This window comes from Lipotes vexillifer, unplaced genomic scaffold (genome assembly GCF_000442215.2).
Source record: "Lipotes vexillifer unplaced genomic scaffold, Lipotes_vexillifer_v1.1 scaffold365, whole genome shotgun sequence".
In the NCBI taxonomy this organism is placed as follows: Eukaryota; Metazoa; Chordata; class Mammalia; order Artiodactyla; family Lipotidae; genus Lipotes; species Lipotes vexillifer.
This window is the reverse complement of record NW_006781263.1, coordinates 683,527-707,188: the sequence shown is the minus strand read 5'-3', so window position 1 is coordinate 707,188 and position 23,662 is coordinate 683,527.

The following is a 23,662-nucleotide window of genomic DNA, read 5'->3' as shown; positions in this document are numbered from 1 at the left end:
CCCCCCCCGCCGCCCGCTCCTCCAGCTGATGCCAAAGCCCCCTGGGACTGCGGAAAGCATAATGATTGCTCTGTGTGTTTGCTTGACCTCACGCTCAAGTCCTAAAGGGACTATGTTAGATGTCACTGTAATCTGCTCCAAAGCTCATGGACTTAATGTGGTTGATCACAGAAGGCCAGCGGAAGAGTGAGGGCCTGTATGTCCCAGGAAATCCTGCAGGAATGGGATGAGGTCATTATGAGCTGGGCTGGCCCTCTCCCTCCGGCAAGGTCAACACAAGGGCACTGGGAATAAATCCCTCTATTTTCTCCAAAGAAATCAAAGACTGGGATGAAATCCTGTGCCCCTGTTTTCAGAGATCAGTTTGTGTAAGAAACAGCTCCAGGATAACCGGGGAAGAGGGGAGTGGACTTTGGAATGTGGAGAGGAATTTAAGGGCATGATATGATTCTGAATCACATCTGTGGCTATTTGAGCTTGGAATTTCCCTCACTGGAGCATCAAAACCCAATAATCTTCCCTCCTGGCTGCAACGCCTTCCATGTCCACTTGTAAATAAAACACACACACCCCCCACGCAGCTGGCCCTGCCCCAGTCAGCATGCATGGAGAGGATACCTGGGGGAGCATCCCCAAACCATTTCCTGGACCAGCAACAATTATGAAACCATCTCCCGCTCACATAACTTGCACAAGATGTGGCTGGTCCTAACCACAACCAGCCTGGTGGAAGGACGATAAAGGAAACATTAAATGAAAACATGTCTGGGGATCTTAAAAGGGGTTCAGCTGCAGGGGTAGAGCGGGAAGGCACCAAAGCCACAGTAGCCGCTGCCAGTTTGCTGAGGCTCTTTCATTATTAGCTGGGGAACAGAGAGGCAGCTGCACTCATGGGCATTTCAACAAGTGGGAAAGCATAATGACTTTGCAGAGAACTGCATACGTTAGGAAGCAAGCATCTTTGGAGACAGGCACATTTCTGCCCCAAGATCGGCCCCTCCCTTCACATCCGCGGTGGGCTGTGATGACCCGTGGAATTCCATCTCAGAAAATGAGCACGCAGCGCACACCCACCCCTCCTCTGGGGCCGTCACCTATGTTAGTCATTTCTCCGTGGTTCGGTCCCTTTAAAGGTTCAGAGGTATCTTCCCTGTGATTCTTCTCACTTGGAATCCCATTGGGATGAAGGTCAACCTTCCAAAAGCCTCCTGAGATGACTGGTGAGATTTCTATTGCGATTCTGCTGACTCTGAGATTCACATTCGTGGGCTCAGCCGCTGAATGCAGCCCCAGCTCCAAGCCCTTTGAAGCTCATCATTTATCAGCGAAGTCCACGGATTGGAGTGACTCCAGAAGGAAAATACGGTGCTGTCTTCAGAACAAGAAGCAGAACCACAACCACACTGTAACCTTGGGGAACAAATGATTAACTGTTTCAACCCAGAAGCACACAAATAAAAAAGTACACTTCTTGAAACCAAGCCTAATGCCTGTAATTCTTTTTCTCCCAGACGCTTTCTCGGCAAGGAATTCGGCATGGCATAGCAGTGAAGGAACAGCTTGGGGAGTGCCAAGCCGTTCATTCCTCATCCAGACCTAAGTCCCTTTGTTTTGTTCAGAAATTTTCGGAGTACAAACCCTTTCTGATGAGCCAGGACAGGGAGGGAATTTTGCCTATAACAACGGAGCAGTCTGGATTCCGCACGTTTACTACGTTAATTAGCTGCCTGAAAACTGCACACGAACACTTCCACCTCAAGTGGTCCTCAAGGAAACATTCAGTTTGGAATCTGTGCAAGACCAGCAGATCCATCACATTTCTTTCACAGGATGCAGGTTGCATCCCTGCTTCTTCAGAAGGCTGCTCCAGGATAGAGATGAGAGCAGGTGACAAAGACAGGCGGCCAGGGGCCACGGCAGGCCCTTCCCACAGAATGAAATCCAAGTGGACGGAACATCACACATTGTTCTAATTCTTAAAAATAAAGTTCTTAAGGGCCCCAAAGAAGTTTGAGTTTCAGGTCTTTCCTGCCGTAGCAATAGTCCTTCCCAAAGCATAGCCTCTGACACCCCAACTCAACACAGACAGACATTTAATACAATTTATAAGGAGACATTCTTTCCACTTGTGGTTCCTACCCTTCCCCCCAAAGGGTTAGGTTACACTGGTAGTTTCATCCAAAAACCACCCCCAGTAACAGACTGGACCAAGAAACAGAAAAGGTACCGTAGTTGGAGAGGCTGTAAAATTCCTCCAGACTTATACAGTGGAAGCTTGCTTCTTGCTTGGTTTCCCTGAACGGCGGAGCAGATTCTCGAAAAAGGAGCCTAGCACATCCAGTGGATCTTTCCAGATGCTAGCTGAAAGCTAGCAAAAAAAAAAAAAGAGAGAGAGAGAGAGAGACAGCAAAAAAAGCCCTAATGGGACTAAAGGACACTGCAAGCACTTTGGAGCTGCCAAGGCTTTTCAATAACAGCACTGAAGGAATGTAAACGAAGCTGGTCGCTGCGGGTCCGGCTAAAAGACAAAGGCAGGAAGTGAATATTCCTGACTCTCCCCCAACACCGGGCTCGGCCACTTTGGAGGGAGGCTCGCAGTGGCTTCCATGTGGCCCCAAAAGCGAGTGCTGAGGTGAAGTCTGTCCTGAGATTTCAGCATCCAGGACTCACTGAGTCGTCCGGCTGGGCGCCAGGCTGCATGGACTGCCGCTAAGCAGGATGGCTCCCGGCCGGCTTTCCAGCCCATTCCACTGGGAGCTCTGGGGCACCGCCACCTGGCCCTGGGCTGTGGGCTGGCCGACGGGGCTGGAACACCCAGAGCCTGGTTTTCAGTTCACTGAGCCACGGAGCTAAGTCACTGGCAAAATTCCAGCTGTTGCTCGAAATTCCAGCTTGCCAAATCTGGGCAAGATAGGTTACATCTGGGAGGGACCTCGCCCTCCCCCTGCCCACCCGGATTTATTTAGTCAGCCTATACCCTTCCCATTCCATTCGCCTCAGGTCACAGGTGCAAACCCACAAAGCAGCAGCAGTAACACTGACATTGGCAACCACGACCCCCAAGTCTGATTTAAAAGAGACTCGGCTTGTTCAAGTCATGGGGGTTCTCATCACCTGCTGCTGTGAAAGTCGGCCACAGAAGCTTTCTAATCACTCCGTTCTCCCTTCTTCTTTCTAGCAGCTGAATAAGGCGAGGCAAAGCGGACTTCACTTCTTGGTAAACAAGAGCTCATAATCATTTTACAGCCAAACTGACGGAAGTAAAAGAAAGTGACTCACCCCTGGGGACCTGTCAGGTCGAGGCCAGTCCTGAGACAGGCAGGTCACCTTTTTGCCTGGTTCCTTGAGTGGCTCCGAGGATGGCAGGTCCTCCCTCTTTTGAATGCTTTTCGTCTTTACTAAGAGGTAAAAGCCAGTGGGGCGGTTCTGTGTCTGGATCCAGGCAAGGTCTCTGAATATTTCCATAATTATCTTTGTATGTCACGGATTTTACAAGTTGAACAGAAAATCTCTATTCCAGCCTCTGCCTTGACAATTCAAGTTATGTAAATTTAAAATTTGTTCTTTGAGCATCTTGTATCACTGCCCAGCACCGATTATCTCTCGATCATTAAACTTTTTAAAGTATTTTTAAGATCATAAACATTTTTCATTGAAAAGAGAACTAATTTGTGGGAAGTAAGAAATCAGAAGCAAAGAACTGTATTCCCAGGCCCCTTCCTCGATAACTGCTTTTTTTTTTTTTTTTTTTTTTTTTTTTTTTTTTTTTTTTTTTGAGCACAGGCTCCGGACGCGCAGGCTCAGCGGCCATGGCTCACAGGCCCAGCCGCTCCGCGGCACGTGGGATCTTCCCAGACCGGGGCACGAACCCGTGTCCCCTGCATCGGCAGGCGGACTCTCAACCACTGCGCCACCAGCGAAGCCCTTGGGCAAAGCTGGCAGTTGGAAATCAGGGCACCATGCGTGGAAATGCCAAACACACAAGGGATAAGGGAAGGTCTTGACAGTGTCTGCTACACCTGGCGGCTCAAAAATATCAGGACATTTTGCCTAAAATGTGGGTGTCTAGCTTCTCTGTCACAGTGAGCTGTCATCCTAGAATGGCGATGGCTGGCTGGCTTGGAGGGTTCTCTCTGGTTGGGATGTGAGCTCCTCCAGTTCAACAGTGCCCACAGGTTTGCTCTCTGTACCCAGACACCCTGCCTGACCTACCACACCCCTCGTAAAGCACCTGCCATGCCCAGCTCCTGCCTGACGTGCAGAGGGCGGTGATTCTGCCCATTCGGTTCTCTCAGCTGACTGGATGACCCAGTGATGTCATATGACCCAGGCTAGTAATTCACTGGCTGTTCTCAGATGAGGGAGAACCTTCTGAGCTGAGTCACAGGGTACGTGCTTACCCATGAAACCTGGATTGTGAGCCACATGCCAGCTTAATTAATGAGGAGCAGATACCTTGAGTGAGTGGATATGAGAAGCCTTTGGACCACGGGGGTGGGGGCGATGGGGGAGGGGAGAGTCTTGAATCTCAGCCTCAGGCTGATGGCTTTGTACTTCCCAGCAGGCCTGGCAGTGCCAGGGTCCAGGGCATCTTGTATCCTGACAATAAGGGTCCCCTCTTCTTGAGCAGGTGGATAGATGTATATTCCCTTCCATCAGATATGCTTTGACCAGAAGAGCTTCAGAAAGATGACCATGAGTTCTGCAAAGCAAGTAGAACTTCCAGCTGTTTATCATTGTCTTATCAAATATTTAATTCAAAGATCTTGGGGGAACCCTCCTACACTGTTGGTAGGAATGTAAATTGGTGCAGCCACTGTGGAGGACAGTATGGAAACTCCTTAAAAAACTAAAAATACAGTTACCATATGATCCAGCAATCCCATGCCTGGGCACATATCCAGAAAAGATGAAAATTCCAATTCGAAAAGACACATGCACCCCTATGCTCATAAGCACTATTTACAATAGCCAAGACATGGAAGCAACCTAAATTTCCATTGACAGATGAACGGATAAAGAAGATGTGGGGTGTGTATGTACACACACACACACACACACACACACACACACACACACACACAATGGAATACTACTTGGCCGTTAAAAAAAAGAATGAAATGATGTCACTGGCAGCAACATGGAAGGACCTAGAGATTATCATACTAAGTGAAGTAAGTCAGATAAAGACAAGATATCATATGATATAACTTATATGTGGAATCTAAAATATGATGCAATGAACTTATTTACAAAACAGAGTCACAGACATAGAAAACAAACTTATGGTTACCAAAGGAGCTGGGGGGGGGGATAAATTAATCCACAAATTATCTGTGGATTAACAGATATACGCTACTATATATAAAAGATAACCAACAAGGACCGGCTGTACAGCACAGGGAACTATATTCAATATCTTGTAGTAACCTAAAATGGAAAAGAATCTGAAGAATATATACATGTATATGTGTAACTGAATCACTTTGCTGTGCACCTGAAACTAACACAACATTGTAAATCAACTATGCTTCAATTAAAAAAGCAAAGATCGGGCTTCCCTGGTGGCGCAGTGGTTGAGAGTCCGCCTGCCGATGCAGGGGACACGGGTTCGTGCCCTGGTCCGGGAAGATCCCACATGCCGCTAGTCCTGTGAGCCATGGCCGCTGAGCCTGCGCGTCTGGAGCCTGTGCTCCGCAACGGGAGAGGCCACAACAGTGAGAGGCCCGCGTAGCGCAAAAAAAAAAAAAAGGAAAGATCTTGGAATAAAGCACACACTGATAAAGGAAAAGCTCCATTAAACCAGAACAGAACTTGCACATGTCTCCACTGGTGGGGGTTTCCTAAGTGAATACGAGAGAGGGAGGCCTTTGGACCATCCGAGGGAAGATGCTTCAGTTGAGGGGTGAGGAGGACGGGCAAAAGGCACATTTCCCCGTCTTCTATCACGATCCCAAAGGACCTGGGTGGACCTCTTCTCTTTTAAAAAAAATTAAGTTTCTGGGACTTCCCCAGCAGTTCAGTGGTTAGGACTCCGCGCTTCCACTGCAGGGGGCACAGGCTCCATCCCTGGTCAGGGAACTAAGATCCGGCAAGCTGCGCAGTGAGGTCAAAAAAAAAAAAAAAATTTAAGTTTCTGACTTAAAAGAAATGGAATTGAGTCGGCTTTTCTGATAAGAGTGTGGACTGTTGTAAAGAGGTTTTTACCTTATTTTAATCTGGTCTCTGTGTCTTCAAGGAAGTTTTAACTCAGTGCTTAATAAGCACAAATATTTTCATTGGAATTATACCAATATCGATCATTTTCATGGAGAAAATATTTTCTGGAGCAAACTCCATTAAGCCATCTTAATTCCTTAATCAGTTTCTTATACAGTGCAGACATCTGTTTAAAACTTTCCTCTGTCCTATTTTAATTTTGTACCTTCGTTTCTAACATAAGAAATTAAAGCTATTGAATATTCTGTGTTTTATTCTGAAAGCTTTATAGTTTTAGCTTTTTTTAAAAAATTATTTTATTTTATTTTTGGCTGTGTTGGGTCTTTGCTGCTGAACGCAGGCTTTCTCTAGTGGCGGCGAGCGGGGGCTACTCTTCGTTGTGGTGCTCTAGCTTCTCATTGCGGTGGCTTCTCTTGTTGGGAGCACGGGCTCTAGGTGCGCGGGCTTCGGTAGTTGTGGCTCATGGGCTTAGTTGCTCCGCGGCATGTGGGATCTTCCCGGACCAGGGCTTGAACCCGTGTCCCCTGCATTGGCAGGCAGATTCTTAACCACTGTGCCACCAGGGAAGCCCCTATAGTTTTAGCTTTAATGCATAGATCTATGATCCATCTCAAATTAATTTTTGTGTATGGTGTAAAGCAGGGTTTTTTTCTTTTCTTTGTTTCTTTTTTTTTAATCTGTGATTGCCTTTCTCTGTGGAAAGCAGGGGTTTTAAAGTCCGTATTTTTCCATATGGATACCCATTTAATTTTAAATTTATGGAAACTAGTTTTTAGGGAATTCTGTTCCTTGTAAACTTTATATCAGAGCTGTGATTGATCGAACAGAATTTTGTCTTCATGAAATGCTACTGATTAAACTTCCTGCCCTGTAAGGTGGCTGTGGTTATTCTCATTATTTCTATGAAGTTGTCCCAATGTTCCTGTGTTAAATTTTGACTATATATTTTGCAAGATTATTTGATGCTTCTGTAAAATCTTAGTCAATAACAAACATGACTGTGCAGTTTTAGCTGTTGTCAGGTTTTCGTCTACCAGCATAAAATATTTCTCAGAACAAGTATTTTTCACTTTCAAAAATTACAAACAAATGTATCAGGTTTGGATCTATCACAAACTATGTTCAGTGCAGCTTTATCTATTTCATTATGAATTGGCTACATTACTGGATATTTTGTATTTCTTAGAAAATCAGTGAGAAAAGTGAAAGTGATTCTCCACAGGGCCTCTGAGAGTACTCAAGCAACACCCCAGCGAAGGAAAGTGGGTCATTTGCAGAGACGTGGATGGACCTAGAGAGTGTCATACAGAGTGAAGTAAGTCTGAAACAGAAAGCAAATATATAATAATACATATATGTGGAATCTAGAAAAATGGTCTAGATGATCTTATTTGCAAAGCAGAAACAGAGACACAGACTTAGAGAACAAATGTATGGATACCAAGGGGGGGAAGGGGTGGGAGGGAGGAATTGGGGGATTGGGATTGACACATATACATTATTGATACTATGTATAAAATAGACAACTGATGGGAACATACTGTATGGCACAGGGAACTCTACCTAATGCACTGTGGTAACCTAAATGGGAGGGAAGTCCAAAAGGGAGGGAATATCTCTATGTGCATGGCTGATGCATTTTGTTGTGCAGTGGAGGCTAACACAACATTGTAAAGCAACCATACGCCAATAAAAATTAATATAAAAAAGGAATACCCCAGCAATGGGTTATTATAATTCCAAACTCCGTACCATTTATTCTTTTAATATTTTTTGGTTTGTTTAGTAACAACCTATGTCATTAGCTGACAGAAGAGTAAAGAACATACACCAAGTCCAAACGGCTACAGAAAAATGTCCTCTTTAACAGAGCATATCTCATGTTCAGCGTTCTTACTGAAATGAAATCAAATGAAATAAAACAGTCCCAGGTTAAAATGCCATGACAAGCACCTCTATGAAGGAAAAAGAAAAAACGACGTCATCACTATGTAATAAACTAGGGTGCAGAGTGCCTGGAATTTCATGGACTAATTTGCTTCTTTCTCCTTCATTTTGATCCTGCACATGCTGACATCTTTCCAAACTTTCCACTTCATCAGTAGAATATTTATCTTCCCCTTTAATCAGTGATATGCTGGAAAATGTTTAACAACTGGCTTCCTGGAGAATAAAAGCTCCAAGTTTTAGCATTTGCCTGCTTTGTCGGGTAAATACTCCCATCGGGGCCAATTTCAAGCTACCAACGTGACAGCAGTGGGCTTGTAGAATTCATGAAAATTTAACAATCAGCTCTAGTGAGCAGAGGGAACTGGCTTCAGCTCTCACCGCACCCACTTCACCCATTCTCCACCACAAGGTCTCTGAAGAGGTTGCTTTTATTTGATTCTTCATACACGGAAGTCATGCAAGAGAGCAAAAGTAAGAAATGGGATCTCCAGACTGAAACCAGTGCTTTCTCCATGAAACCACATTATTTGTCCCTAGTAAGACATGAAATATTTCTGGCTATCACCTTCACCACGTTAAACGGTACCATCAGGAACACTGAAGGAAGCCATAGGCTCAGTCTGTTATTTTAGATTTAGAAGGTGCCATGTTTTAAAGGTCAAAGAAGAGAAGAGCTTCGTTTCGCCCACAGACACTGGGGATTCACATGCCTTATTCAGAGTAGTCTCTCCAGTACCGTACACAGTGCCTGGCACGTATGTGCTCAATAAGTGTTGGAAAAGTAAGTGCATGAGATTTTACACACACATCACTGAGGCTGAAAGGGAGGGTTTTAAAGGAATGGTTTCATCCAAGCAGAAGACAATAGGAAGAACACAGCTTCAGGAACCACAAGGCAAGCTCAAATGCCAGGAACATGCATTCCATGCTGTCGACCCACACAACATGCTGGAAGAAACGTTCTTTATACCACCTTGAAACACAAGAACATTGGCTTACGGAGCCCATGCGTTCTCCCTGCGACTGGATTTTTCCTGTGGAGTCTGTGATCTGGAAGCCTCTCCTCTCTCTATAACATACAGACCCACTGTTCTCTCGGCATCCTCAGCCACTCATGTTCCTCAGCTCTTTCATTTCTGCACCAACAGAGTCCTCAAGAGGTCTCCAGGTGTGTGTCCAAGCTAGCACAGCTTCACTTGAGACCACAAAACAAAAGAAATCCACAGAAAAGATGCCAAACTCCCAATGAAACATAACTAACCGAGCAAGTGGGCTTCTCTGTGTGTTTGAGCATGCACTTGCATCATGTGTTATGGGGATTAGACCCTTAAAACTCCCATCCTTCCTCTTAAGAAGTGGGCTGGAGAACAGCTGAACCTCCTCTGGAAATACCCTCCTTCTAAGCCCGCAGATTCCACGTGGGATGCTAAGCAGAAGCCCACCGTCCAACACCAAAGTAACGAAATACCACGATACCTTCTGTACAGAGTAAGTGCCCTATTAACATGTATTAATACTGTCTCACAGCCAGAACCCGTGTTATCGAGGGAGGTGCATATAGGTATAAACAGTTGCTCTCCAAAATAATTTATTATTTTATGTGTCTGCAAGAGAGTCATGGAAACCCACAGAGGTCAATAAGGTTCTCAGTGATGTCTGCTGCCATCACCAAAAAGGTGGTTTTTGTCTGAAATTGTGCCTCCGAAGTTCAGGCGTGTTTAAAAAGTCTGTCTCTCAGCTGGCCGAGGGCACTTGCAGCTTTTGCTGGGAGAGACAAGCACAGACGACTGGGGCATTTCACAAATCCAGTTTCATGTTACTCGGTTTGGCACAAGCTAAAAGTACCAAACAGTTTCTGCAGGCTCTGCAGGCTGTCTTTAAAGCTCAGGGCTTTCCTTTCAGTGGTCTACCCCTCCTATCCTCTTGGTCAGGTGTCTGACCCATGCTTAGGGCACGGAGGCCAGACAGGCAGAAACAGTTAGCGTGGAGGCCAAGGGGGCAGGGAGGCAGCTGGAGCACCCTTTTCCATCGGGAGTACTGGCGGGTGGGGACACACTCACATCTGAGGAGAGAGCTTTGGGTCATAATGACAGTGTTGGGGACAGAGTTCTGGAAAAAGAAATCAAAGGCAATGGGGTCAAATGGACTCATGGACGGATGGTCTGAGTGGATAGGGCAGTCAATGGGTCATTGACCGTGTCCGGGCTCTCATGCCTTCAAGGGCATGCTGGGCAGACACCAGTATTTTCAGGGCAAGAGGACAAATGGAGACTCAGATACTTTATGTCTGAAATTTTTAAAGTTATACATCAAGACGACAAGACGTTAACTAAAATGTGTTCTATTCTACCACGACAAATTGAAATTATAAGGACTTGGAAAGCCTGGTTGCAATTTAAAATGTTCAGACTCTTCAGTATTCTGTGTTGATTGTGGGGACACGGGCCATCCTGAACCTACTCCCTGGCTTGTCACCCTTCTTTTCCCTGGAACAGCTTGGTGGACACCCCAGCCTTCCTGTCCAAGCCCTGTCCATCTCGCATCCCCTCCCAAACCCGTCTCCAGAAGCAGAGCCAGCCCTCGGGCGGAGGGATGTGGGGGAAGTCTGCACAGGCGGGGCAAGCAGGTGTGGGGCGTGAGGACAGGGATTCCAAGGAACGTGTATCTGAAGCAAGAGGCATCGGGGGATGTGGGCCCTGGGTCAGCACAGCCTTTGACCCTGTAGACTTCTCCTTCCATGGGGAGGGATGAGGCTAGAGTGGGGCTAAGGACACTACCAGAGGGCAGACTGGGTCATCCTACGGCCCACGATAGGATGGGCACAGGTTCCACCACTGCTTCAGGGCTTCTCCCACCCTCACCTGACCTTCATTTGCAGGTGTGTAAGTCTCAGTCCCAAGTGACCTGAGTTACACCCTTGTGGCACTTGGAGAAAACAGACAAGTTTGGATTCAACAGCCCTAAGGCCTCCTAATCTCTCTCTAGCTTCTAATTCCAGTTTACAAGCTCATGTTCTCTCCTTCAAAGCAGCCCAGCCATCGTGCTTCTCCTCTGCCTTCTCTCCTTCCCCAGCTTTTCTAAAACACTGTAGCCCCTTCACTACGGGTCTACCACCCTGGGCTCCTCCCCCAATCCTGTCTTCATCCTAAACCAGCTGCCCTTCCCCTCCCAGCATCCTCACTGTCGAGGTCCAAACGCTCCCGGTACGCACTGACAAATACCTCTGCCCTGTGTCTGAGATCAAGGCCCTATACGCACACTTGCTTAGGGGTTGGGGATATTCTATGACCCTCTGTAATCAGCTTCTACTGACCTCGAGTTACTGTAGATAACAGAACGCTGGATAACATGCCTGAGAATCCACCCCGAGCTGCTTATCTTGGTAAAACAAGGCCTCCCTCTCTTTGGGTGGCTGTAACAGGTCCCCAACAAAGGGGAAGATTAGAAGTGAATGCTTTCATCTTCCTGAAGGCCTTATCCTTTTGCTTTTCTCCAAAAGGCCGAAAGTGTTTTCATCAAAGCCAGGAAGATAGTCTATATCTCCTTCAGTGCAGGCCCAGACCATGCCCCTCACAATCCCCTCTGGCCTAACCCAGATCGTAGGGGGAGGAGTCTGGCTATACCAGAGCTATAGTCCCAACGCTGTCAGGACAGCGATGCAATTGGTGTGTGGTATTTTGATCTACAGAGGGGTTTTACCCATGCAGCCTCATCTCACCTGCCTGCTATGGCATCACAGGCTCCTCCATCTACAAACACGAGGCTCCCCTACAGCCGGAAGATTCTATTTTAACCGCGGCTTCTCCAGGGACCCTGTTCTCAGCGCTCGAGTGCTTCCTTTTCCTTCCTGCTCCCTAATTTTTTATTTTATTTATTTGTTTATTTTATGGCCGTGTTGGGCCTTTGTTTCTGTGCGAGGACTTTCTCTAGTTGCAGCAAGCGGGGGCCACTCTTCATCGCGGTACGCGGGCCTCTCATTATCGCGGCCTCTCTTGTTGCGGAGCACAGGCTCCGGACGCGCAGGCTCAGTAGCTGTGGCTCACGGGCCTAGTTGCTCCGCGGCATGTGGAATCTTCCCGGACCGGGACTCGAACCCGTGTCCCCTGCATTGGCAGGCGGATTCTCAACCACTGCGCCACCAGGGAAGCCCCCTGCTCCCTATTTTTGATTATTTTCTATCCCTCTATGATTTCACTGAGGTGTACAAAGAGAGTGGACAGAAGTGAATCATTCAGCTGCCAGGCTCACGTGTGATTTCTGGATCACAGCTCTTTGTTTTGTCTGCTTCCAATTTAGGAATAAAAAAAAGCAAAACCAAACCAAAAAGTGTTTGTCGGGTCCTCTTACTTCTCCCCCACCTCCTTTTCTGAACTCAGAAAGATCTGCCTACAAAAAATTACAAAAAGAAGCACTCCTTTTTGGTTTCTGTCTCTGAAACGCTGACTTTCCACTCAGCATTCCTTTCCCCTGAAGTCCACGCTCCCCTCTCTTAACGACAACACCAGGCTTGAATTCCCACTTCACTGTTCCCATCAATCACCCCCAGTCCTGCGGGGTCTCTTGTCCAAACCTCGGTCATCTTCCTCCCCACTCCCCACATCCACTCAGGCCCTGGACCGAGCCATCCTCAATGTTTTGGGCATCTTGTTGCTATCTGTGGTCCCCACTGTGTGTCTGCTACCCTTCATCCCGCGGGTCCACCTTAAGGGAACGGCCCTTTCCAGCATCCCGCTTCCTGTTGCTGCGCTGCAGCCCATTTTTAGGAAACTAATGTCAATGTTCCCTGGGTGAGTATTCACGGCCCCTTTTCAATCTGTTTCCAGCCTGATGTTCCAACCTCAGCAGTGATGTGTGTGCAGACCGGCCCTGCCCTCTCCAGAATGGAGCTCCCAGGAGAAGGAGAACATTCCTGACTGGCACCCCCATCCTCGTGGTGTTTCACACCTGACATTTGCACACTGTCACTTCCGGCCACACCGCAAACCTGGACCAGCAAGGTGACGTGGCCTAAGTGGGCAGCCGCCGGCAGGTGAGATTCTGAAGGCATGTGACGCCTGGCAACAGCGATGCCTCCCCAGACCCGGCTCCCGGACCGCCCAGGTCGGGCAGCTCCCAGGCGCCGTCCTGCGCTGTCTCCCAGGGTCCCCGTGAGATCAGGCTCTAGTCGCCCTAGGGTGGGAGCTGGCTTGACGACACACCCCTTCCCCTTTCCTTTCTCACTTCACGTCCCCTGGCCAGAGGACGGGCTCAGAGCTCACGCAGAGATGTTGGCCAGGGTGAGCATCGCTGCCTAAACCTCACCCCTCTCTCCTTGCTTGGCCTCCTTGTGACAAGCAACCAAAGGTTCTCTTTGCTGTGAGATCCAACTGCAGCCACAGGAGATCCGAACCTCGGTTTCCTCTGACTAGTTGTAATAAGAATTAGCCCAAAGCCATGCCTGCACTTCTTTTTGACTGTTTCTGGGCCTGTGAGCTCCAGGACCTTCCCTGCCCTCTTGTTAGGACAATTAGCCCGCTGCTTGTTTCTGCTCTGCTGAATGCCTCCTTATTTGTACTCTGTGACATGCTTTAATATGCTGTTTTTATGTATCCAAAGAGGTAACTGCTCTAACTTTCAGAGTTCTTGATTCTCGCCGTGCTGGTGTGAATGGAAGCTTCTGTGACGTCCACCAGTAATGCATTTGGGATGTCCTTGAAATATTAAAGTTTGGTCCTTAAAAAAACCCCTCCCGGGCCTCCCTGGTGGCGCAGTGGTTGAGAGTCCGCCTGCCGATGCAGGGGATACGGGTTCGTGCCCCGGTCTGGGAGGATCCCACATGCCGCGGGGCGGCTGGGCCCGTGAGCCATGGCCGCTGAGCTTGCGCGTCCGGCAACGGGAAAGGCCACGACAGTGAGAGGCCCACATATCGCAAAAAAAAAAAAAAAAAACCCCTCCCCCCAAACTATCTGCACTTGAATCCTTATCTTAGAGTCTGCTTCTGGGGGCACCCAAACCAAGACAATCACAATCACAGACTCACACACACACACATGCACAACACACTTTAACGGCTGCTCCCCCTTCCCTGTGTCCTGTCCCCACTTTCCTGAGATCACCTCCCAGTTAATGACTTCTACACAAATCCTTGTCTCAGAGCCTGGTTCACTAGTTCTCTTAGGAATCCTGCTCATTTGGTACGGAATTCACAATTAAAGGAAACATATTTGCCAATATAAAATCCAGAAAAAATACACAAACATATTTTGAATAAAATTTCTATGTCCCTGTGAATAACCACTATTCTTTGTGAGCATAACTTACAATTTCCAGGCAAAAATGGAAACAAAAGACTTACTTTGCAAACTGTTGCAAATTTGCAAAAAATTTGAAAGACTTACTTGCAAGTAAGTTAAAATGTTATATTACTCAGTGCAACTAATGATAAATCTATTTTAAATGAGGATGTAATTTGTATTACTAGAGAATCTTTTATTTGTCTAGCCCTTGCAAAATAAATTCAAAGACTAAGAAGTGTCACCGGAGGACAAGTCCTCTCAGGATACCCATGCACTTTGGTCCAGTTCTGCTCCCATCTGACCACAATTAGAGCTTTTAAGAAACTCCTCTGATTTTTCTCATCATAATCCCTTGCTTGTTTCCCCATGGTAATGAGCAATTAATCCCACAATATAAATAGGCCCTTGAATCAGTGAGGAGCTTTTATGTCGTAAGTAACAGAAAACCCAATTCAAATTGGCTTAAGAATAAACAGTCACCTCTCCTTATAGATGGCACATTAATTGCAAGAGGAATGATGGTAATCAAACAGTGGAGAAACTAGACCACACCAGGACCAGGTGAGCAAGATGAATGCCCCACTGAGGGCAGAGAGATGCTGTGTTCCTCCAGACTCGAGATGAATACAACATCAATTACAGGGTATCCCAACAGGAGGCAGGGAACCTGAAACCAGTTATAAGGAAACATCACACGAACTCGATAAAGGACTGGCCTGGAGTTTGCAAAAATATCAATGTCATGAAGGACAAGGAAAGGCTGGGGAATCATTCCCAGATTAAAAGAGATTAAAGAGACCTGAACCTCCAAAAACACATGATGCTGGACTTAGAGAAAGAAACATGCTATAGAGCAGCGGTCCCAAACCTTTTTGGCACCAGGGACTGGTTTCGTGGACAACAATTTTTCCACAGACTGGGAGGCTGGGGGATGGTTTCGGGATGATTCAATCACAGTACATTTATTGTGCACTTTACTTCTATTATTATTACATTATAATATATAATGAAATAATCATACACCTCACCATAATGCTGACAAGAGGCGGAGCTCAGGCGGTAATGCAAGCGATGGGGAGCGGCTGTAAATACAGATGAAGCTTCACTTGCTCGCCCTCCCACCACTCACCTCCTGCTGTGTGGCTCCGTTCCTAACAGGCTGTGGAACGCTACTGGTTGGGGACCCCTGCTATAGAGGACGCAGTTGGGAAAATTGATTAAAATTGGTATCTGTGGTTTAGAGTAAACTATCATATCAATGATTAAGCTCCAGTCCTGGATGATAGGACTGCAGGGATGTGAGAGAAGGTCCCTGTTCTGAGGAACGACATACAGAAGAAGCAAGTGCTCAAGGGGCGTGATGTCCGCTATCTGCTCTCAGTGGGTTCAGAGAGGATTCAGCCTGGGGATAAAATGGTACAAATTGGTGAATCTGCGTAAGTGGTAAATGGGGGTTCTCTGAACCATTCTTGCACATTTCTTGCAGTTTGAAAGTATTTCAAAATCAAAGCTTAACAATCACTGAGCAGTGAAAGCGATTAGGGGACCCAGGGGGCCAAGTCAGTGGCTCCGTGACTTCAACGAGGCCCTACTTTCCCTGGCTTTCTTCTGTCTCCTGGTTCTGCCCTCCTGGGCTCAGCGCTGCCCGTCCTCAGAGTGGCCGGGGGTGAACGGGCTGGGGGGTGTGCCCAGGCTTCCCACCCCCTCAGAAGGGCAAGTGAGGGCCTGTTCTTCCCTCACGTTTGAGAAACCCTGCTCCAACACACAGAATCTAATCAGGACGCCCCTGGCACTTCGGGCATAAATTCCCTGAACCCTTGGATGCAGCAGATACCCCAGGTCTTCTCCAATTTCACTCGAACCTTCATTCCCATTTCCGACGCCCCCATGAGCCAACCCTCATCTGCCCCCCCCCGACTCTCTGCAACAGTCCCTCTGTTTCAAATGTCCCCACCCCCCCACCACTTGGTAAACACTTTCTGTCCCTCAAGACTCGGCTCAGGGAGCACCTCCTCTATGTGACTTTTCCCCGCCCCCCCCCCCCAACAAGGCCTTCCCTTTCCTGGTGTCCTCGGCCCCTCCGACAGCCTCCCACGATGTATGAGTCCATGTTTCTATTTGTTACCCACAGGCCTCATGCTTCTGGAGGGCAAAGCCTGGCTATGGTCTAAGGTTCAGAAAGTGCCCACATACCCACAAACCATGGACCTGAGCATCACGTCTGCCCTGCCGACACCACGTGCTCCCTGCCCAGTAGAAATCTGTGGAATGATTTGCATAAGCGAATCTGTGAAAGTGCTTACAATAGTGCTAGACACTAAATAACTCACTAAAATAAACCATTACCCAATAAAATACATCTTAATTAAGTTGGGTATTTTACTCTGGGAAGGAAAATTACCGTTATTCAAGCCACATGGAACCACTGAGAAACGCAAGATTTAGCCGAGACGTGGCCACTGCATATGTTCTAATTTCCTGTTTTTCTCCGAGAGGCCACTGTCTCAGTCTGGGTCGGGCAATGCATGATGGGCAGCCCGGCCCTGGCTTAGGAGAAAGACTGTCTTCATTTCATACGGGAAAAAGGGAAATCTCAGAAAAGCCACAAATCACAAATGTCACATCATCAAACGAGAACCGGGGGTGGGCAGCCATACTCAGCAATCATTCCGGTGGCCTGGTGGGTGTTAGCTCTTCATGCCCCAGGGGGCCCCACGCCAGACACATGGACATGATGGCTTTTGCAGCTCCTGCCACCGAGCAGAGTCCCTTTCTGGGGCACCAAAGTGCCTCACAGCTGAAAGAGCAGGCCCGCCCACCCAGCGAGATGACTTTTTCAGAGCAACTTGGGAGGCATCACCCTGAAAGATCTAAATAATCTCCGTTTGATTCATCCCTCATTTTTAGTCAGATCATGGCTCTCAAAAACCTCCCACTGGAGGACACAGCTGTAGCCCCCCATGCCTCCCGAAACTGGGCACGGAGGAGGATACAGCATGTCTTCTGGGCCCAAGAGCATGTGACCCGAATCCACTTGTCAGAAGCAATGGACAAACCAAACTGAGGGTCACTCTGCAAAAACAACTGGCCTGAGGTCTTCAGAAATGTCAGGGTCTTGAAAGAGAAAGGCTGAAGACCCATTTCAGATTGAGGGAGAAAGGACAGATCTAAAAGGAAATGACAAATAAATGCGACACATGATCCTGGACTGGATCTAAATCTAAAGAAAATTGCTCTAAGTGGCATTACTGGCATAACTGCTGAAACTGGAATATGGACTGTATTGCATCAATGTTAAATTTCCTGAATTTGATAACTGTATTGTGGTGACATAAGAACATCCTTGTTCTCAAGAAATAAACACTGAAGTGTTAAGTAGTACAGAGACGTGATGCATGCAATTGACTCTCAAAACCTCTAGGAAAAGGGCTGTGTGTGTGTGTGTGTGTGTGTGTGTGTGTGTGTGTGTGTATGTGTTTGTAGGAGAGAGAATGATAAAACAGATGTGGGAATACATTAAAAATTTATTAATCCAGGGCTTCCCTGGTGGTGCAGTGGTCAGGTAAGGGTTAAGTTCAGGGTTACGGTTAGGGTTAGTGTTAGGTAATAGGGATGGGTTAGGTTACAGTTTAGTGTATGAGCAGCTAAGCTCATGCACCACAGCTACTGAGCCTGTGCTCTAGAGCCTGCGAGCCACAACTACTGAGCCCACGTGCCACAACAACTGAAGCCTGCGTGCCTAGAGCCCGAGCTCCACAACGAGAGGCCACCGCAATGAGAAGCCCGCGCACCGCAACGAAAAGTAGCCCCCACTCGCAGCAACTAGAGAAAGCTCGTGTGCAGCAACAAAGACCCAACGCAGCTAAAATAAATAAACTAAATTTTAAAAAAATTTATTAATCTGGGTAAATAAATGGCATACTAGTATTCTTTGTACTACACTTGCAACATGTATTAAGTTTGAAATTGCTTTAAAATCTGAAAGTACATTCCACTGCCTCGTTTTATAAAATAATATAAAACAAGATTTTTAGTGACAGTTTAATATTTTTGAACAGCTCACCATACAACACTGGAAAACATTCAATTAAACAGAGAGGGCGGGGGAAAGCTTTATTCCATCACTTATACAAAATAAGTTAGTCTGGCAGCACAATTTGATGGGTGAGTGGTTTTGAAAGGTTTGAAATTTGATATAAAATGCATTTGTGGGTGTGTGTTTTATTATTTCTTATGCAGTATTTCAGAGATGCAAAAAAGCTTTAAGATAGTATCACACACCTCACCACCCCTGAGCACTCCCTTCATTATATTCTCTTCTCCCTTTCAGAAGTTACCAGAAATCTACTATGGCTGTACCAGTTTACATTCCCACCAACAGTGTACAAGGATGGAGGTTTCTCAGACAGTTAAAAATAGAACTACCATATGACCCAGCAATTCCACTCCTGGATGTATATACAAAAAAACTCCCCCCATAATTCAAAAAGATACATGCGCCCCAATGTTCATAGTGCATTATTTACAATTGCCAAGATATGGAAGTAACCTGAGTGTCCATCAACAGAAGAATGGAAAAAGAAGATGTGATACACACACACACACACACACACAATGGAATCCTACTCAGCCATTAAAAAAAAAAAAAAAGAAAAGAATGAGGGACTTCTCTGGTAGTGCAGTGGTTAAGAATCTGCCTGCCAATGCAGGGGACATGGGTTCGAGCCCTAGTCCGGGAAGATCCCACATGCCACAGAGCAACTAAGCCTGTGCACCACAACTACTGAGCCTGCGCTTTACAGCCTGCGAGCCACAATTACTGAAGCCCGTGTGCCACAACTACTGAAGCCCACGTGCCATAACTACTGAGCCTGTGCTCCGCAACAAAAGAAGCCACCCCAATGAGAAGCCTGTGCACCACAAAGAAGAACAGCCCACACTCTGCAACTAGAGAAAGCCCATACACAGCAACGGAGACACAACACAGCCAAAAATAAGTAAATAAATTTAATTTAATTTAAAAAGAAACAAAATATATCTTAACCTGGGTGATGATAAAATGGGTATATACATATGTAAATGGTATTTACATCTCTGAGGTGCACTTTAAGTTATGTATATTGCACCTCAATTAAAAAAAAAATGAGGGGGGAGACCTTCTAGATAGCGAGGGAGTAGGACGAGGAGATTACTTTCCTCCAGGCAAATACATCAAAAATACATCTACATGTGGAACAACTCCTACAGAACAGCTACTGAACACTGGCAGAAGACCTCAGACTTCCCAAAAGGCAAGAGATTCACCACATACCTGATTAGGGCAAAAGAAAAAAGAAAAAACAGAGACAAAAGTATAGGGATGGGAACTACACCTCTGGGAGGGAGCTGTGAAAGAGGAAAAGTTTCCACACACTAGGAAGCCCCTTTATTGGCAGAGACATGGGGTGGCGAGGGGGAAGCTTCGGAGCCGCGCGGCGGAGAGCACAGCAACAGGGATGCGGAGGGCAAAGCGGAGAGATTCCCGCACAGAGGATCGGTGCCGACTGGCACTCACCAGCCCGAGAGGCTTGTGTGCTCACTGGCCGGGGCGGGCGGGGCTGGGAGCCGAGGCTCGGGCTTCGGAGGTGAGAGCCCAGGGAGAGGACTGGAGTGGGCGGCATAAACACAGCCTGAAGGGGGCTAGTGCACCAGAGCTAACCAGGAGGGAGTCCAGGAAAAAGTCTGGAACTGCCTAAGAGACCATTGTTTAGGGGTGCACAAGGAGAGGGGATTCAGAGCACCGCCTAAATGAGCTCCATAGACGGGCGTGAGCCGCAGCTATCAGTGCAGACACCAGAGACGGGCATGAAACGCTAATGCTGCTGCTACAGCCACCAAGAAGCCTGTGTGAGAGCACAGGTCACTATCCATACCTCCCCTCCCGGGAGCCTGTGCAGCCCGCCACTGCCAGGGTCCCGTGATCCAGGGACAACTTCCCCAGGAGAACGCATGGCACGCCTCAGGCTGGTGCAACGTCACGCAGGCCTCTGCCGCCGCAGGCTCACCCCGCATTCCAGTTATAACTACCGTACCCCTACCTCCACCCAGCCTGAATGAGCAAGAGTCCCCTAATCAGCTGCTGCTTTAACCCCGTCCTTTCTGGGTGGGAACAGAAGCCTGAGGGCAACCTACATGCAGAGGTGGCACCAAACCCAAAGCTGAACCCCGGGAGCTGTGCGAAAAAAGAAGAGAAAGGGAATTCTCTCCATGAAGCTTCAGGAGCAGCAGATTAAATCCCCACAGTCAACTTGATGAACCCTGCGTCTGTGACATACCTGAATAGACAATGAATCAACCCGAAATTGAGGCAGTGGACTTTGGGAGCAACTGTAGACAGGGTTTGCTGCCTGCAAGTGACTTGTTTCTCAATTTTATGTTTATCTTAGTATAGTTTTTAACGCTTGTTATCACTGGTGGATTTTTTTATTGGTTTGGTTGCTCTCTTCTTTTTTTTATTACTTTTTTATTTTAATAATTTTTAAATTTTAATTATTTTATTTTTTCTTTCTTTTTTTTCCCTTTTCTTCTGAGCCATGTGCTCCAGCCCGGTGTCAGGCCTGAGCCTCTGAGGTGGGAGAGTCAAGTTCAGGACATTGGACCACCAGACACCTCCTGGCTCCACGTAATATCAATTGGCGAGCATTCTCTCAGAGACCTCTGTCTCAATGCTAAGACCCAGCTCCACCCAACGGCCAGCAATCTCCAATGCTGGAAGCCCCATGCCAAACAACTAGCAAAACAGGAACACAACCCCACCCATTAGCAAAGAGACTGCCTAAAATCATAATAAGTTCACAGACACCCAAAACACACCACCAGATGCGGCCCTGCCCACCAGAAAGAGAAGATCCAGCCTCATCCACCAGAACACAGGCACCAGTCCCCTCCACCAGGAAGCCTACACAACCCACTGAACCAACCTCCCCCACTGGGGGCAGACACCAAAAACAATGGGAACTACGAACCTGCAGCCTGAGAAGAGGAGACCCCAAACGCAGTTAGTTAAGCAAAATGAGAAGACAGAGAAATATGCAGCAGATGAAGGAGCAAGGCAAAAACCCAGCAGACCAAACAAATGAAGAGGAAATATGCAGTCTACCTGAAAAAGAATTTGGAGTAATGATAGTAAAGATGATCCAAAATCTTGGAAATAGAATGGAGAAAATACAAGAAACATTGAACAAGGACCTAGAAGAATGAAAGAGCAAACAAACAATGATGAACAACACAATAAATGAAATTAAAAATTCTCTAGAAGGAATCAATAGCAGAATAACTGAGGCAGAAGAACGGATAAGTGACCTGGAAGATAAAACAGTGGAAATAACTAGCACAGAGCAGTATAAAGAAAAAAGAATGAAAAGAATTGAGGACAGTCTCAGAGACCTCTGGGACAACATTAAACGCACCAACATTCGAATTATAGGGGTCCCAGAAGAAGAAGAGAAAAAGAAAGGGACTGAGAAAACATTTGAAGAGATTACAGTTGAAAACTTCTCTAACATGCGAAAGGAAATAGTCAATCAAGTCCAGGAAGTGCAGAGAATCCCATACAGGATAAATCCAAGGAGAAATATGCCAAGACATATTAATCAAACTATCAAAAATTAAATACAAAGAAAAAATCAAAAGCAGCAAATAACATACAAGGGAATCCCCATAATGTTAACAGCTGATCTTTCAGCAGAAACTCTGCAAGCCTGAAGCGAGTGGCAGGACATATTTAAAGTGATGAAAGGGAAAAACCTACAAACAAGATTACTCTACCCAGGAAGGATCTCATTCAGATTCAACAGAGAAATTAAAACCTTTACAGACAAGCAAAAGTTAAAAGAATTCAGCACCACCAAACCAGCTTTACAACAAATGCTAAAGGAAATTCTCTAGGCAGGAAACACAAGAGAAGGAAAAGACCTAAAAAAACAAACCCAAAACAATTAAGAAAATGGTAACAGGAACATACATATCGATAATCACCTTAAACGTGAATGGATTAAATGCTCCAACCAAAAGACACAGGCTTGCTGAATGGATACAAAAACAAGACCCATATATATGCTGTCTAAAAGGGACCCACTTCAGACCTAGGGACACACACAGACTGAAAGTGAGGGGATGGAAAAAGATATTCCATGCAAATGGAAATCAAAAGAAAGCTGGAGTAGCAATTCTCATATCAGACAAAATAGACTCTAAACTAAAGACTATTACAAGAGACAAAGAAGGACACTACATAATGATCAAGGGATCAATCCAAGAAGAAGATATAACAATTGTAAATGTTTATGCACCCAACATAGGAGCACCTCAATACATAAGGCAAATGCTAACAGCCATAAAAGGGGAAATTGACAGTAACTCAATAATAGTGGGGGACTTTAACACCCCACTTTCATCAATGGACAGATCATCCAAAATGAAAATAAATAAGGAAACACAGCTTTAAATGATACATTAAACAAGATGGACTTAACTGATATTTATAGGACTTTCCATCCAAAAACAAGAGAATACGCTTTCTTCTCAAGTGCTCACGGAACATTCTCCAGGATTGATCATATCTTGGGTCACAAATCTAGCCTTGGTAAATGTAAGAAAATTGAAATCTTATCAAGTATCTTTTCTGACCACAATGCTATGAGACTAGATATCAATTACCAGAAAAAAGCTGTAAAAAATACAAACATATGGGGGCTAAACAATACACTACTAAATAACCAAGAGATCACTGAAGTAATCAAAGAGGAAATCAAAAAATACCTAGAAAGAAATGACAATGAAAGCACAACGACCCAAAACCTATGGGATGCAGCAAAAGCAGTTCTAAGAGGGAAGTTTATAGCAATACTATCCTACCTCAAGAAATGAGAAAAATTTCAAAAAAACAACCTGACCTTACACCTAAAGCAATTAGAGAAAGAAGAACAAAAAACCCCCAGATTTAGCAGAAGGAAAGAAATCATAACAATCAGATCAGAAATAAATGAAAAAGAAATGAAGGAAACAATAGGAAATATCAATAAAACTAAAAGCTGGTTCTTTGAGAAGATAAACAAAATTGGTAAACCACTAGCCAGATCATCAAGAAAAAAAGGGAGAGGACTCAAATCAACAGAATTTGAAATGAAAAAGAAGTAACAATTGACACTGCAGAAATACAAAGAAACATGAGAGATTAC